The 18,329-nt window shown below is 36.3% G+C and overlaps 1 pseudogene; it reads left to right on the forward strand.

Annotated features, from left to right (window-relative positions):
* Positions 1 to 309, forward strand: part of LOC102833196 — a 28,549-nt pseudogene extending 28,240 nt beyond the window's left edge.
* The last annotated feature ends 18,020 nt before the right edge of the window (positions 310 to 18,329 follow it).

Below are 18,329 nucleotides of genomic sequence, written 5' to 3' on the forward strand. Positions count from 1 at the left end.
TATATCTTGATTGCATGTTTGATGGATTTCAGATTGAAGAAGTTGGTAGAATTCTTCTATTTCATTTTCACTGGTTTTAGTGGTTGGTGCATAAATTTGAATACACATTTTATAATTATAACGTAGTAATTGGTCCGTTTTGTCATTCCACTATGTATAGAATTCGTCATTTCAGAAGCTAAAAAGAATAATTTCATTACCATTAAGAAAGAAGAGTCAAGAGTGGAGTGTATCCTTTGGACCCGAAGGTCCCTCCATGCTGAACTTCCTCCATCTAGGAGACAGAAAACTGTGACACCAAAACAGTAGCTGAGAGGTGGAAGCTGCAGAGGCAGTAGCACCAAAACAAGAACTCCAAGTGGTGGGCTTCATGACCCACAAAGCCAGTTAAAATGAGTGCATTTGGGAAGGAGGCTCACTTGCAGAGAGGATGCCTAAGGCACTTATTTGGGGAAGTTAGGTGTATAACCCAAAGAGCTAGGCTTGAGTGTCTTGAGGCTGAGGCTGACTTAATGGTGGCACTGTAGGATCAGCACTGGACTGCGAACCACAAGGTTGTCAGTTAAAACTCCCTTGCTGCTCCTCGGAAACACTATACAGGGTCTCTATGAGGTGGAACTGACTTGATGGCACTTAAAAACGGAGTGACTATGGATATTTTTCAGCAATGCTCAAAGAACTTTGTAACATTCCTAGAGTGAGACAGAGGCTATGGAGCCATGTGGTTGGCAGGCTGATGACCAGAGAGAGGCAAGCTTAAGGGAATAGCTGAGAATAGGCTGTTCAGACCTAAGATCTATATGCTGAGCATTTCTGATCCTGAATTGTAAACTTAACCTGTTTGTTCCAGTCATGGAGTCCTGGTATAGCACTGTAGGATAAGCACTAGATCATAGGTCAGTTTAAACTGAAAGGTCATTAGTTCAATCTCACCAACCACGCCTCAGAAACTCTATACACAGTGGCTATGAATCAGAACTGATTCAATGTCACTTAACAATAGCAACTCCCCTACTAAATCCCATAATCATAATTATAGTCTGTGACCTCTGTCTGGCCATTGCAATGGATTATTTAAACCAGAAGATAAGTAGAAAGTACTGTTAAAGGGACATTTGGCACCAAAATTTGAAAAGATGGTTGGAGGGAGGAAACATGTTTGACATTCCTTTTATAGGAAATGGCCTTGAGCTGATGGTTTGATTCCCTTCTCTCTTGTGAAGCTGAAGGCAATTAGACATGACACCCATGCAATTTTTGTACCATGATTACCTTACTTATTAGATAATTGCTCCTGCGTGTTGGCTAGTTGTTGTTATTGTTATGGGCCACTCAGTCATAAGACATGCATAATTATTAACGGGGTTAAAAGAAGACTCTAAGTGGTCCAGTGGTTGTAAGTGCAAAAGAGCAACTACTATGTGTAGTATGGAAAAGCGTACATAATAAAGAAACCAAGGAGAAGCAGATTCAAGAATGGTACCAAGTATTCAATTTTTCATGTGTATTTATTTATTGTTGCTGCTGTTTCCCAAAGAATGAGATGCAGAATCATGGATGAACACAGAAATGCATGTTAGCTTTGAGAAAATATATACAATTTTGGATTACATACAGTATTGGTTAACTGTGGCTCTTATTTATTCCAAGTTTATTAGAATTCATATCTTGAGCTGCTCCAAATCTTTTCAAGCTAACATAAAATATTATTAGAATTTTTCACTGGAAGAGTCTTAAGGATGATTATTTATTCCTGGTGTGGCCCTGGGGACTAATGCACTGGACTGCAAGGTTGGTATGAACTGCAAGTTTGGCAGTTCAGGCTCACCAACCGCTCATTGGAAACCCTATACAGCTAAGAATCAGAAACAACTCAGTGCCACTTAACTATAACAAGTGATCCAAAGTAACAGTTACATTTTTAGATAATCACTTGTCAAAATAATTTAGGTTATTTTAAGATTTTTTTAGCTCACAAATAATTTGTAGTTACAAATGTTTATCTTTTTGCAAAGAAAAAGAAGAAAAAAACAAAGCCTCAGTTTTTGTGTTATTTGAATTTCCTTCTTAGTGGGATGAAGTGAACAGTTGGAACCTATTTGTAATATTTAAGCAACATGTGTGAACTGCTTAAGAAGACTTGGTGGCATCTTGGCTAAGTGTTTGGTTGCTAACTAAAAGGTCAGTAGTTTGAACCTACCAGCAACTCTGTGAGAGAAACCTGTGGCAGTTTGCTTTCATAAAGATTGTTGTTATTACTAGGAATAGTTGAATTTGTTCTGACCCATACAACCCTGCATAGGGTTTCCAAGGAATGGCTGCTGAGTTTGACCCGCTGACTTTGCAGTTCAAACCACCTTTGCAGTCCAGAGCATTATCCCCAAGAGCCACACAACCTTAGAAACCTTACAGAGCAGTTCCACTCTGTCATGTAGAGTCACTGTGAGTTGGAATTGACCTGATGGCACTGGGTTTGGTGGGTTACAATCTTGCTTTTATTTCTTTTAAATGCATTGTTTCATATGCTGCTATACACCCAGGTATTTGATGGCAATAAGCAATGAAATCAAAGATTAAATCAAGTCATATATACCATGCATCTTTAAATCCATGTTTAAATTCCCTTAGAATGTAGAATACCTTGGCAGAAATTATACAATAAATTATTATAATGTTAGACTTGATATATAGGGCCTGACTGCCTGATGATTTTAGAATGCTTTAATACAATAATATTATCACCAAATTTTGTTTTGTTAGGCTATGACAACACAGATTAGAGTTATTGTTGTTATTAGGTGCTGTTGAGTCAGACCTGACTCATAGCAACCTTGTATAGGGTTTCCAAGGAATGACTGGTGGGTATGAATTGTGACCTTGGAGTTAGTAGTCCAGTGCTTATCCTACAGTGTCACACAAGGACTCAATGTAAAGGGTTGTTGCTGTTGTTGTTGTAACGGCTTCAACCAGAGAATCTCCTCATTTTAAAGTTTTTGTTGGTAAGTACCATCCAGTCTTCTGACTCATAGTGACCCTGTATAGGGTTTTCTAGGATTGGTAGGCTTGAACTGCCAACCTTGTGGTTCAAACCGACCTTGCAGCCCAGTGCATTAACCCACAGTGCCACACCAGGACCTCTTCCCATTTCTAGTATTGATCAACTTGGAGGTATGTAAGGAAAATGAGTGGAGTGTGGTGTGTATATGTATGCATATACAAATTAGGGTGTGCAAGGGTGTGTGTGCATGCATATTGGTAGAAAAGCAAAGTTGTTGATAAGTACCATCAAGTCGGTTCCAACCCATAGCGACCCTGTATAGGGTTTCTGAGGAGGAGCTGGTCAGCTTGAACCACTGACCTTGCAGTTCAAATTGTTTGGCAGTCTGGCACATTATCCCACAGTACCACACCAGGACTCCAGAAAAGCGAAGTAGTCCTGTGGAAAAAGTACTGAATTGGAAATTGCTTGAGTTCTCTAGTGTGTTCTGCATTGCTAGGTCATAGGGAATGGTTGTGAAGATATAGTTTGTAAAACTCTAGGAGGCACATTTTCATTGTATACGGTTACATGGACTTTTGCAGTATCCCTGTAACAGTGTTCCTTTCCCAGACTACCAATGAATTGTATGTAGTCATTGAATCACTTATAATTTTATTTTCTTAGGATTTTCTTCTGTAACTACTCTAGATGGATTAGAACCATCAGCTTTTTGGTTAGTACTGAGGGCTTCGTTGTTTAATTTACCCAGAGACTCAGTTAATAAAACACGAATACCTAATTTTTTTCTCCTCGGAAGCTCTATACAGGATTGCTTTGAGTTGGAACCAACTCAGCAGCAGTTAACAACAACAATGAATATGACTTAAAATTTTTAATAGACTAAAATGCATTGAGGTAACCTGAAGTATCAACCCTCCACAAAGATCAAGCTAAGGTAAAAAGTTCTACATAATGATATGAGTAAGGAATCCTGCAAACAAAAATAAACTAGAGTACTAAAGCACAAACAAACCAAAGAATACCTAAAAAAAAAAAAAAAAACAGCAGGGGAGAGGCACAAGGAAAAAACAGGGAATTATATGCATGTATGTTTCAATGTTTCAGTGTGGATGCCTGGAGTGGTCCTGGAGTGGTCCTGTGGCACTGGACTTCAGTCAGTTTGAGAAAGGTCAGTGGTTCAAGCTCACCAATAGCTCCTAGAAAACCCTATACAGGGTCGCTATGGGTCGGAACTGACTTGACAGCACTTAACAATAACAACAATGTTTCAATGTAAACATTTATACCTTATATCATTCATAAAGCTTTGAGGTTAATCATATCTTTCTTTGTGAGTAAAGGATTAACCTGCTCATCTGAGAATGAGCTCAAAGCAGGAAGGACTGTTCTGGAAGGAAAAAAAAAGAAAAGGTACAAAATTTTATGAAGTCAAATAACAGAAATCTGTCTGAGATGATCAGAAAGTTCTATATATAACCATTAGGCAGAGATCTAGCTGATAAGTAAGGATTGCTGTTGTTAAGTGCAATCGAGTTGGTTGTGACTCAAAGAGACCCTGTGGTGTTTCTGGGGAGTAGCTGGTAGGTTTGAAGTGCCAAACTATGTCATTCACAGTCCAGTGCTAATCCTACAGCACCACGCCCAGAGTCCAAGTAGGAATGACATTACAAGTATTTCAGAGAGAGGTAATATACATTCAGATACCAGTGTTGAGAGAAAACGTGGTCAGTCTGAGGAAATGTATTCAGATACCAGTATGACTGAAGAACAGAGAGAAAGAAATGACGGAATAAGCAAGGAGAATAGGTAGGCACATGCAAATAAGACTAGGGCATGCAAACAAGCAATATTTATTAATGAGTTTTGCTTTTTAACTTAAAAGCAATAGGAAAAGCCTTGGAGGATTTAAATCAGATGAGGTTGGACAGTGAGTTCAGGATTGAATGACAATGCAAGTTTCTCATTTGAAAAGTTTATTGTGAATGTAACAAAGAGAATTGGATTAGAATATGAAGGTATTGGGGAATGATGATATTGATTAGAGTCATACTGCTTATATAACTGCTCTAAAGATAGCAACTTAGACTAGGGATGTGTTGATAGACTAGGAGTATAAGAATTTAAGAGTTATCAAGTTGTTAATAATAAAAATACTTGGTTTGGGATCACTACATGAGAATTAATGGAAAGGAAGAAACTAAGGTTTCTTATGAAGCTCGAAGTTTGGTGATATCTTTCCTGGGATAAGAAAAACTGGAAAATAAGTTTAGAGTAGGGAAGGATGGGATGGGTGCTATAACAGTTTTGGACTTGAGATAAGAAAATTTTGAAATAGTCAAATGGAAATGCTGATGTAAACATGAGATCAAAAAAAGATTTGAACAACAGATATAAATTTGGTATTTATTGATAAGTAGCTGATTACTGGAATCATCACACAATCTCATTAATATCCCAAGCAAGCAAAATTTTGCTAAAAATAATTCAAAACTGGCTGCAACCATACATTGATAGAGAACTTCCAGAGGCTCAAACCACATTCAGAAGAGGACGTGTAAAAAGGGATATCATTGCTGAAATAAGATATTTCTTGGCTAAAAGCAGAGAATATCAGAAGGATGTTTATCTGTGTTTTATCTATGCTTTATTGACTTTCCAATGGCTTTTGATTGCATGGATCATGACAAACTAAGAGTATTCTGGAATACTTAATTGTGCTGATGAGGAAATTTTACATAGACCAATAAGCTGTTTGAACAGATCAAGGGAACACTGAGTGGTTTAAAATTAGCAAAGATGTGCACCAAGATTGTATTCTTTCACCATATGTATTAAATCTGTATGCTGAGTAAATAATCCAAGAAGCTGGAATATATGAAGAAAATATGGCATCAGGATTGGAGGAAGACTGATTATCAACCTGCAATATTCAGATGATATCACCTTGCTTGCTGAAAATAAAGATGATTTAAAATACTTACTGATGAAAATCAAAGACTGCAGTCCTCGATATGGGTTGCACCTCAACATAAAAAAAGCAAAAAGCCTCATCGCTGGACCATTAGATAACATCACGATAAATGGAGAAAATATTAAACTTATCAAAGACTTTATTTTGCTCAGATCATCCATCAATATTCATAAAAACAGCAGTGAAGAAATCAAATGACATATTGCATTCGGCAAATCTGCTGCACAAGACCACTTTAAAATGTTGAAAAACAAAGATGTCAGATTGAGGAATAAGGTGCACCTGACCCAAGCCATAGTATTTTCAATAACCTTGTATGCATATGAAAGATGGACAGTGAATAAGGAACATCACAGAGGAACTGATGCATTTGAGTAATGGTGTTGGAAGAGGATATTAAAAGTACCATGGAATGCCAAAAGAACAAACCAATCTATGTTGGAAGTCCAGTCAGAACCATCTCTGGAAGCCAGGATGGCCAGACTTCGTCTCTCATACTTTGGACATATTGTCAGGAGGAATCAGTCCCTGGAAAAGGATACTATGTTTGGTAAAATGGAGAGTTGGAGTAAAAGAAGAACACCTCCAAAGAGATGGATTGGCACAGTGGCAGCAGCAATGATCTCAAATGTAGCAATGATTGTGAGGTTGGTGCAGGACTGGCCGGTGTTTAGTTCTGTTGTATATAGGGACACTATGAGTTGTTACCAACTCGACGGCATCCAACAACAACATAACAACAGTGGAGACCTGGTGTAGCACTGTAGGGTAAGCACTAGCCTGGTAACTGAAAGGTTAAGTAGTTCAAACCCAAAACTATTCTTAGAAACCATATACAGGGTCTCTATGATTAAGAACTGACTCTTGATAGCACAAAACAACAAGGTGATCAGTAAAGGAACTGACTAATAGTGACCCTGTATGGGGTTTCTGAAGAGTAGCTAGTGAATTTGATCCCCAACCTTGCAGTTCAAACCGACCCTGCAGTCCCGTACTTTATCCTACAGCACCACACCATGACTCCCTATAAAGATTACAACCTAGGAAAGCCTATGGGACTTGTTTACTCTGTCACACAGATTGCTATAAACCAGAATCAATTCAATGGCACAGAACAATGGACAGTTAATGGAATACTGTTGGTACAGCGGTTTAGTTTTCTGTTGCTAACCAAAAGGTTTGAACTTACCCAGTGGCTCTGTAGGAGAAAGATATGGCAATCTGTTTCTGTCAAATGTGCAGCCTGAAATACCCTATGAGGCAGTTCTACTCCCTTAAATGCAATTGCTATCAGTCAGAGTCAACTGAATGGCACCCAAAACAACAGATGCTTAACAAAGCATTGGTTTGAATGGAATGTTTTATAGACAAGGAAAAAGAAATTAGCTTCAAAGAACCCTGACTTTTACTGGCTAATTGATGGATTGCAGGGGTTTCTTGAGGGGTGCAAACAGTTAACATAGTTGACTGCTAAAGAAAAGGTCAACCAGAGGCACCTCAGAAGAATGGCCTGATGATCTATGTCAGAAAAAAATCATCATTGATAACCCTAAGGAGCACAGTTCTACTCTGACACACAGAGGGTCATCATAAAAAAGAACCAACTTAACAGCAATTGTTTGTTGTTGGTTAATGAGTAAAGCAGAAGGAACTTACAGTGATGGATGAGAGATGGTTGGAGTTAGAAAGAAAAACAAAAAGCCAAGTGAAGTGAGTGTTTCATAAAAATGGAGTTGATTAATAGTGCCAACTAGTATTTGGAATCCTTTTATGGTATAAGGGTTAAAAGATATTTCTTGATTTATGACCCAACTCAAAACATTTCACCATACTGATAATAAGAATCTATTATCAGTCAAATATAATATGTTACTCAGAATTGGAACAGAGTTAAACAGGAATAGTCAATTCCTAGTCTCCTGAAAAATTGTTGTTGTTAGTGTTGTTGAGTGAGTTCTGACTCATAGTGACCCTTTATAGCATTACTGAGGGTTTAAATCTTTGTGGAAGAAGAAAGCCTCATCTTCTCCCATGGGGTGACTGGTGAGCTAGAACTTTTGACCTTGTGGTTTGCAGTCCAGTGGTTATCCTATAGAACCACCAGTCTCCCTTGAAGAAAATTAGAAGGAATAGCATTATGTCTGTAGTATTACTATTTTCCAGAGTTCCTTTAAGAAAACTTACTACCGATAGTAATTTACATGTAAAGCATTACATCTACATTTACTTGGTCATGAAAATGCAAACTGATTAGGAGAGTTATTAACTTATTATTAATAAAAAGGTTGATTAGTAATCAGAATCATTTTCATGGAAATGACAATGGATGCATATTAGATTCTAAGACAGATTAAATATGCCAAAGCAAATCAGTGAATTGTTCACTCATCAATGCCTGCTTTTAATGCAGAGTTTAATAGGACATCTTTGTTATGCCAGAAGCAGAATACAATTATAGGACTTAAAGGTGAATTGTAAGAGAAATAGGCCAGGAAGTGGACAGATTCTAAGTTTTTATAAGTCATCTGATAATATAAGAGTGAAATTTTATAGGATGTCAATTAATCTGTATTTTATCTGAACTGCATCAATTTTTGAAAATTATAAAACATTCTATTTACAAAACTGAGCAGGAAACAATTCTGTCATTAGTTATCAATACCATCTTTATATGGTTAATTGATTGCAAGGAAAATATGTTGCTGTTGTTAAGTGCCTTGCATTTATTTTAGTAAACATTGTAATATTAATATGACAACAATGGAAATCTGTGAGAAATACTCAATTTCAGAGATTTGCTTTCCTATTTTGATGAGTACTTGGATCAGAACACAAAATTAGCATGTTAGAAACGCTTTCTTGTTTATGAGCCAAAGTTGTTTGGCTGACCAGTCAAAATATTTCATGAAATGACACCTTATGTTTATACAAGATTGTTGTTAAGTGTCACTGAGCCGGTTCCAACTCATAGAGACCCTGCACAGGGTTTCTGAGGAGCCTCTGGTGAACCTGAACCACCCACCTTGTGGTTCAAACCAACCTTGCAGTCTAGTACATTAACCCACAATGCCACATAAATGTAAGAAATTAAAATACATATGAAACTCTACATTGCCAAGAAGACCACCACCCACTGTCATTGAGATGATCTGAACTCACAGGGGACTTATATAGGATTTCCAATGCTGTAAATCTTTATGTGAACAGAAAGCCTTGTCTTTTTCCCTAGCAGTGGCTGGTGGGTTTATACTGCTGATTTTGTGGTTAGTCAAGGAGAGGCACATACATTTAAAATTTCATAAATGGTTCTTTGTGAGCTCCCCCCTGGATATAACCTGAATTATCATCATTTAATTTTGTCTCCTCTTCTAATATTCAAATTTGTATTTACCTTTAAAAAAATTCCATATGCCACACCTAAATGAAATACTCTCCTGTCAGAACATACTCATTTAAGCAAAGTAACAGCTAGGAATAAGGACCAAGAATAATCCTGCACAATATCCCAAGTCCACAAAATACTCTACTGTAGTTCTTTTGCAGTTTTTCTAGAGTATGGTTTAAATTCTCTTAGTTCCTATACCCTCTGTTTTCCAAAATTAGAATCTACATCATTCTTACTGTTTCCCATACACATGGCCTTTCTCTAGTCATCCAAATTGGAATTTTGGAATCACCAAATTTCTCTCTCTTTCCCTCTGTCTCTCTCTTTATGGTACAAACACTCCCCTTCTCAATGAAAACTGTACATTATCAGAAGCAGTGAAATCCAAATCCATTTGAATAAGAAAAAAATGTTTTAAACTCATACAGCAAATCATCAATGAAAAAAATTCAGTATGTAATTTTTAGTAGATAGAATGTTGATGGTAAACTTTATCACTCCCTAATTTCTGGTAGAGTAGTGGTTATGAGTCAGGTTGCTAACTGCAAGGTCAGCAGTTCAAAACTACCAGCTGCTCCATGGGAGAAAGGTGAGGCTTTTGCTCCTGTAAAGATTTACAGCCTCAGAAACCCTGTCCAGGGTTGCTATGTGTCCAGGGTGCCAGGGTGTATCACCACCACTACCGCCAATTTCCAAATGTGCCACTTTAAAATCTGTGAGACACTTATCTAAGACACAGTGGTGCTCTATTACTATTTCTAAAAAGTTTATGTCTGCCAGATCTTTGCCTTTCATTTTCATTTGATATAATTTGCACAGATTGATTTACACATTTGACTTCAGGCAGTAAACATAAAACACAGGTTTAGACTCTATATTCCTTTAACACTCTTCTTTAACCTCCTAAATACAATATTGCTGCCCATTCCAACACAAGGGAACTTAACAGATGTCCAGAGAATTCCTCCTCTAGTCAGAAAATTCGATCCTCATTAGAAGTTAATAGTTTCAATAGCAGATAAGAACAGCAAAACTATATTGCCCGGGGCTTTCTGATCACTATACATAGCAACTAGAAGAGAAAGTTTACAATTCTGAAAAGTGTTCAAAAGTTCCCAAATAATTTTGCCTAAGCAGATGTCATGCTTATAGCATAAAATTTACCCAAGATGACTTAAAAAATACCAGTTCTCAGTATTATCTCATTTGGTATGGGGTATAATCCAAAAATCTCTATTTTTTAAAGCTCCTCTAAGTAATTATGATGCTAAGCCAAATTTCGGGATGACGATAATACTCTATTTACTTCTGTTTGCATGGAAAAGATCACACTGCTTTAAAATTGCTTCAGCATTTAATATATATGCACATGAATTCCAACCTTTCTCTCCTACTATCTGTGTGACCTTGGCCAAGTTATTTAACATTTCAGTGCTTCACTTTTTACATTAATAAAAGTTGTGTGAGGGTTAAATAAGTTATAGAGTTGCAAAATTCCTACAGTAGTGTTTTAGACACAATAAAATGTAATTCATTGTCATTTTCATGATTTTTATTTTTGTTCAGTATTAAGCATTTATGGCTATTGTTGTTAAGTGCCAATAGAGTCAGTTCCGACTCATAGTGACCCTATGTAGGGTTTCTGAGGAGCAGTGTGTAGGTTTGAACTGCTGGCCTTGTGGTTTGCTGAAGAACCTATAAAATATCCCGAGTCAAGCATGACTTCAAGCTGAAGGAAATGTGAATGTGAACATCTTTCATTTTTGCTGTCCCTAGTAATATAGCGTGGAAAGCAGATTTATAAATAATTGAAAGTAATGGATTTACACTTCAAATAGAAGCAATTATATGGAATTCTGGATTCACAGAAGATATTAGCATTGACTCTGCTAGATAGGTAGTGTAGGAGAACAGTCATCTCTCTTTATAGAAGATACAATCATAGCACATCTTTGTTATTGGTTGAGAGTTTGAAAGAGTTGACAAAGGAGCAGCAGAGGAACTGAGAGAGAGTACTGATGTGTACAGTGTTTAGAAGCATGAGAGCCCCTCAGAGAACTCAAGCATTTCAGTAATCTAGAGCCTGAGGGTGCAGAATGCTCAAAGAGGACTTGAAAGGAAAGCAGGGCACATATCATGCTCAAACTTGAACGATCATCTGAATTCTCTTGGAACCTTATTAAAAAATACAAGTTTACATCTTTTCTCTGCCTTAGAGACATCTACTTAAAAACATAAAACCCTTCACTGATTATTTTATAGCCTAGATCAATTTGAAAACTGTTGCCAAGATCATATTGTACACAGAAGTTCAGACTTTACTTTGAAAACAAGAAGTCTTTAACAAATGTTAACATAGAGAATTTCAGAACTAGATTTACTTTTAGAAAAACTACCTTGATGTACTGAGAAGACAATAGTTCATTCAAGTATGGGATGGTGAATTATTTTCCAAAGGTGAATGAGTATTTGAATATTAAAATAGGAGATAAGGTATAAGGGAAAGAAGTCAAGCTAGGAAGAGGGGTGAGCTCAAAGCAAAATTCTTATTTTAAAATAAGATATTTTTATGAGTATTAATATTGAGAGTTTCATAATCAGGTTATTTGCAGAAAATCTCCTTTGATGTGGCAGCATGAAGATATGGCAAGGATTAACTCAAGTTGGGAATAGGGAGTAGTCAGAGAGAAGAAAGGTTTGTTGTTATTTTTAGGTGCCATGGAGTTGGTACAAACTCACAGCAGCCCTGTATAGAGTTTCCAAGGAGTGGGTGTGGGTCAAACCACTTACTTTGTGGTTAGCAGTTCAGTGCTTATCCTACAGTGCCACACCAGGACATCAACTAGCTGAGTAGGATATTATAACAAATGAAATATAGTGAGCAGGGCTAGAGAAGGGGAGGAGTGAATTATCCTTTATGTGTTGCGTGATTATATAATGACACAACTAAATAACATGAAAAAAAATTACTTTTTAAAAAAATTTAAGCCTCACTTATATAATGATACTACTGCCAGGCACTCCATGAGACAGATCAGATTTTTTTGTTGTTTAGCGTGGTCAAATCAGTTCCAATTTATGGCTACTTGTATAGGATTTCTGAGTAGCAACTGGTGTGTTTCAACTGCCCAGCTTGAGGTTCATAGTCCAATGATAATCCTACAACCACACCTCAGGAGTCCATTGCCAGTTACTCTATGAGGCAGATCAAATTTTAGTACAAAAAATATGCATTCTGTTTTGCTCATGAAAACTTTTTAGGATATTTACAGGGGATATCCGAGAAGACGGTGATAAGAGTAGAGGACTAAAGTTTATTGATCAATGACTAGTTCTTAGACAAGGGGTCTCCTACGATGCAGAAGTAATATTGCCTGAGAAAGTGTGCTTATATTCTGCTTTAAAGTTATGGAAAGCCAGAGTATCCTGTGGATAAAAACTTTGGAGTCATTCCCCTAAAACATACTGTGTACTAAATTTTGGGGTGTAGTCCTGGTATGGAGTCCTGGTGTGGTGCTGTGGGCTAATGTGTCAGACTGCAAAGTTGTGTGAACTGTAAGGTCGGTGGTTCAAGCTCACCAGCTGCTCCTTGGAAACTCTATACAGTGTTGTTATGTGTCGGAATCAACTCAAAGGCACTTAACAACAACAAGTCCTGGTATGGTGCTGTTGTATAAGCACTGGGCTGTTAATCACAAGAATGGCACTTCAAATCCACCAGCTGCTCCTTGGAAACCCTATTTGAGTCAGAACTGACTCAATGACACTCAACAACAACAATGCAGAAAAGAATTTCAAAGGAATAGCGGGGGGAGGGGCAGGGGGAGGATATAAAAGAAGCAAGCCAATAAAGTTAGGTATCAATGAAACAAATTAAAACCAGGTCATCAGTAAGAAGGGGTCATAATGTCTTATTCTAGAATTCTACAAAAAGTTAGTTCCTTAGGAGATTGCTGATAACATTACCAAGTACTTTTCTGCCAAATTCAAATTGCAATGAATTTAGGTGAAATTTGAAAATCTGGACAGAGAGAGAGCAAATATAAAATTCCTTATCATGCTGATTTTGAAGCAACCAGAGTGCTAGAGTAAAATCTAGAGGGGGAGGTTTACACCCTTTTCAACGGAAGACATGCACATATTTATATGTTGAAATAAGTTTTTTAAAGTGCTGATATAGGAGGTAAAGGAGGGAACAGGCATCTGATGAAGAGAGGTTCTGAGAGGAGAGGATCTGAAGCACAGGTGGAGAAATTTTACTAGAATAGGAGAGGCAATATTTTTCTTGGGTGCACATATCCTCATGCATATATGGATATGAATATAGATGAACTCATTAATTTTGACAACCTCTATGATTTTTGTGCAATGAATGAAAAGGCACAGAAAGACGATTTAAAGGTTGAAAGAAATATGCAGTAGAAAATATGTTTGGAAATAGTTCTAATAAAATAAGAAAATAAAAATTGGAAGTTACTCTGGCCAGCATGGATCCTCCTTTACTTGACAACGCACAGCAGTTTATGTAAAAAAAATTCTGGGATGAATTGTTGAACTGACTCCACAGTTTGAATTTTCAATTTCAGTGCATGTCTATGGATAGTTAGTAACCTGTGGAAATAGACGCACAGATGTACAGATTTTAGAATTGTAACCACAACAGGAAAGTGAAGGAAACAGGACAGAACTAACAGAAAACTCAATATTTAAAAAAAAAAAATCAAGGCAGACAGTAATTCAAGTGGTGAGAGGCATAAAGAGATTAAGGATAAAAAAGCAAAACAAAATATTCAAAATAGAATACTGGACTTTAGAAATTCAAATGTGTCTCAGGATTATCAAAAAAACAAAACAAAAAAAACAATAATCTTTCTTATTTAAGAAAAAGAAGCATTTTAAAGTTCACTCTCTTCTAATTGTTCCAGCCAACCCTTGGAGTTATCCATTACTCCTCTATCTATTAGAGTCCACCCAGCCTGTCAGGATACCTAGTAATGCTGCCTTCAAATACATCTACATTCCACTGCTTCTCACCACAAACACCTCTGCCCCAGATTAATTGCTCTCTCTGCTTTCACCTTGCTTCTTAGAGTCTATTCTCAGCCTACAGACCAGAGCAATCATTTTAAAATAGAAACTCATCTCATTCTTGTTTTCAGAGCTCTGTACAATCCCTCATTTTACTCTAAGTGAAGATTTTGCAATCATCCCTATGACCTCACTTCCTATTACTCTTCTTAATGTTCTTCAGTATCATTTGTATTCCACGAAATCACTAGGTACACTTTCCACCACTGAACTGGCTAGTCTCTTTCCAAAAATGTACTTTTCATCAATTTATATTTGGTAAAGTTTTCTACTTCTTTCAAGTCTTTGTCCAAATCATGCCTTGTGACCAGTCTTATTCTACAAAGGCATTCACTCTTCTCAGCTTACATTGCTCTACTTGTTTTCCCTCCCATCTTTTCTTTCTTTCTTTTTACCATTAACATATACAATTTAATTAATGACAACAAGATATTACCTTCTATAAGACAATAATTTTTGTCTATTTTGTTCACAAATGCATTTCCATGTCTAAAATAATGGATGACACATATTTGTGTAGAGTAAAAATATGTTCAGTCAATGATTTGGATAAATTGAAGTCAAGAAATAGAATAGAAACATGTTTGGTTTGTCTTATGGGAAATGAATAGTTCAAGAGCAATTTTGGTACAGAGAAAATTTGTGCTATGTTCTTGGTGCAAAAGGGACTCAGTACTTAGAGAAATCAACGTTGAGAGAATAACATTAGATTGCATAGAGATAAAATCAAATGGAAATACAGTCATGCCAGAATTCAAAAACATATACTTTGTCCTGTTAACCTTATGACTCATTCTACATATGTTGTAGATACAGCATTGAGTTGCTAGTCTACATGGAGCTCATATGATAGGATAAGAAGTTTCCTTCAAAGGACATTTGGCCTTATCATTATCAACTCAAAGACAAATTAGCAAGAAGAGAGTTTTAGAAGGAAAGAAATCAAAGACAATGGAAAACAAAAACAGGAAGTGGAATAGTTTATAGATTAATCAAAATGTCTACTAATTTTCCATATGTGAGTGACCATATAGTTCAAGTGAAAATAATAATGATTCCAAGTGCAATAAAAATTCACAACTAGCCATACAGGATCATAGTTTTCAGATGGTGCTATAAAGAATTAAATTACACATTATAAAATTATTGTTTTCATATTATCCAGGTCAACATTATTCCATTGCAAGTCAGTATAATTCAATTCTTTGGTATTCATTACTAACAAAACCTGTACATCTATAGTTAAGTAAAAAAATATATCACTATCTTTTCAAGCAGTGAGATATTACAAGTTGCAGGAAATGCCTGGAAGCATCCCACTTGGACCTCTACTGAAACAGCTTATTTTCCATCTTAAAATCTATAAAATGAAAAATGATCATAACAAATGTTTCAACATGTTCCACAGACACATTTAAATTACAAGTAATGCATAATCATAAAATAAAACATGGGAATCTCTGCCTTAATGTATTCATACTGAGCAGTATCATGGAAGTTTCATTCATTAGGCAAATGAGAACACAAGGTCTATTCCTTTCACTTATAAATAAGTTTTATTCAAGCACTTAACAGTAGAGAGCCACATCATCATCTGCCCTTATGTCCTTTTATATGGGACACAAGTGCAAAATACTCCATGTCTTCAGCTAACAGACCGTAAAGTAAAATCATAAGCATCTTACCAGCCTGTATATCAAAATGCAATAAGGGAACACATTTCCTCAGAATTTTTGGTTATTTCCAAATCCTTTGCTCTAAAATGTAGAATATTTCATGTTTCATTTCCCCAATTATAAAGATGTTAAATATATTTTCATATGCTTACTTACCATCTGCATATCTACTATAATTGGCTGTATGTGCAGATATTTTTATTTTGTTTTTAATTGGATAGTTTGTTTTCTTGTTCAGTTTTTAAGAGCCGTTTGTATATTTTGGAAACAAATCTTTTATAAGAAATGAAGCTTTTAATTTTAAAGATGTTCAAATTAACAGTTTTTTTTCTTTTATAGCTAATGCTTTTGGTGTTCTATCTAAAAAATTATTAGCAGCTTCAAGATCTTATAGATGGTCTTCAATGTTTTCGTCTATAAGTTTTATTTTTCCATTTTTTATTTGTTGTTGTTGTTAAGTGCCATCAAATTGGTCTGATTCATAGGGGCCCTGTATAGTGTTTCTGAGGAGAGGCTGGTGAGTATGAATCACTGACCTTGTGGTTCACACCAACCTTGCAATCCAGTACTTTATCCTAAAATACCACACTTGGACTCCATTTTGTATTTATGTCTATAATAAACTTTGAGTTAATTTTTATGTAATATCTAAGGTCTATTCTAGGTTCATTTTTTCTTTCTTCTTTTTTTGCATAGGTTCACCTAAATGTAGCATCCTTTGTTGCAAAGACAAATGTCTTTCAATTGAACTGCCTTTAATCATTTCCCTGGTAGCGGTGTTCCTAATCTATTTCATTGATTCCTAGTCCTCTCACACAGTCTATTTCTTTTTCCCTTACTTCTTTTGGTAAGAAAGCTAGAGGAAACTAAAATGAGAAGAAATATATTCCCCTTTGTTGTTACTGTCAAGTACCATTGACACTATTCCTACTCATAGCAATCCTGTATAGGGTTTCTTAGGAGTGACAGGTGAGTTTGAACCAGCAACCTTGTGGTTTGCAGTCCAGTGTTTATCCTACTTTAGTATTTTCCAGACTCCTATTCCTGAAGCATAAATCTTTATTATGTAAAGATTCTCAGTATGCTTGTGGTTGTTGTTAAATGCCTTGGAGTCCTTTCTGATGCATATTGATCCTGTATAAGAGTCTCTGAGCAGCAGCTGATGCATTTGACCTGCGGACGTGTGGTTCAAGCCTACATTGTAGACCAGTGCTTTATCCTACAATGCCTAGACCATATTTATTCTTCCCTTCCCTTTCCCAGAACCAAAGGATCTTGCTCAGATTCTCACCAGGGAAACTTGTTCATGTTCCTAGAGGGAAACCCACTCTAATGCATGAACCCTTACCACTGCAGCCTCAAGGAGTTTCTTACTCTCAAGCCAGTCAATCATGTATCTCAAAAGTTCATGAATATGCTACCTAATTATTCTTACCAGCTATGGTTCCAGTAGCTTCTATTCCAAGTATATAGATCTCAGTTGCTGAATCTCTCTGCAAGATCCTGCCTCTTCAGATTCTTTAGTTTTGCTTGGATAATGGGACATTGGGTGATATCTTCAATATAATTCTTTGGTTTCCAGCTTAGCTGGTTCTTGTAAGTATTGGAGATTTTCACTTACTGAACTGTAACTGGAAGTCCACTAGGATGTTAACATACACCTCTCTGTTTTTCTCCTCCTCGTCTACAAGTATCTCAAAAACATAGATAAGTGCCAGCAATTAAGTAAAAGAAAAGCAAAGTTGGCCTAAAAATCATAATGTTGTTGATACAGAAATGTTTAACATGCAGTGTCTATTATTTCATAGTCTTAAAAATAATTTTTCAGTCATGTCATATATGATTTTATTGTTGCTATTGTTGTTAGGCATTGTCTATTCAAGTCTGAGTCATGGAAAACCTGTATAGGGTTTATGGGGATGTAAATCTTTTTAAGAGCAGAAAGGCTTATCATTCTTGTACAATAAGTAAACAAGATTTTAGATATCTTAATTATGTACATATCTATATTCCTATTTGTTGTTGTTGTTGTTAGGTGCCATTGAGTCAGTACTGACTCATAGTAAACCTTTGTACAACAGAACGAAATACTCTTCAGTCTTGGGACAAACTCATAATTATTGCCACACTTGAGCACATTGGTGCTACCACTTTTCCAATCCATCTCGCTGGGGCCTTCCTCTTTTTCTCTGACCCTCTACCTTACCA

This window comes from Chrysochloris asiatica, unplaced genomic scaffold, assembly GCF_000296735.1.
Source record: "Chrysochloris asiatica unplaced genomic scaffold, ChrAsi1.0 scaffold00210, whole genome shotgun sequence".
Taxonomy (NCBI): domain Eukaryota; kingdom Metazoa; phylum Chordata; class Mammalia; order Afrosoricida; family Chrysochloridae; genus Chrysochloris; species Chrysochloris asiatica.